We start from the raw sequence: 445 nt of genomic DNA, 5'->3' as shown, positions 1-445 counted from the left end.
AGACATAGTTGATAGCTTCCGTTATCTAGGTGACCAAGTCAGTAGCAGGGGAGGGTGTGCTGAAAGTGTAGCTGCTAGAATAAGAATAGCCTGGGCAAAGTTCAGAGAGCTCTTACCTCTGCTGGTGACAAAGGGCCTCTCACTCAGAGTAAAAGGCAGACTGTATGACGCATGTGTACAAACAGCCATGCTACATAGCAGTGAAACATGGGCTGTGACAGCTGAGGACATGTGTAAGCTTGCAAGGAATGAAGCCAGTATGCTCCGATGGATGAGTAATATCAGTGTGCATACTCAACAGAGTGTAAATACCTTGAGAGAAAACTTGGACCTAAGAAGCATCAGTTGTGATGTGCAAGAGAGACGATTGCGCTGGTGTGGTCATGTAGCAAGAATGAATGAGGATAGCTGTGTGAAAAAGTGCCACACCCTAGCAGTTGAGGGA

Source organism: Octopus bimaculoides, chromosome 17, assembly GCF_001194135.2.
Source record: "Octopus bimaculoides isolate UCB-OBI-ISO-001 chromosome 17, ASM119413v2, whole genome shotgun sequence".
Lineage (NCBI taxonomy): Eukaryota > Metazoa > Mollusca > Cephalopoda > Octopoda > Octopodidae > Octopus > Octopus bimaculoides.
Note: the sequence above shows the minus strand (reverse complement) of the source record.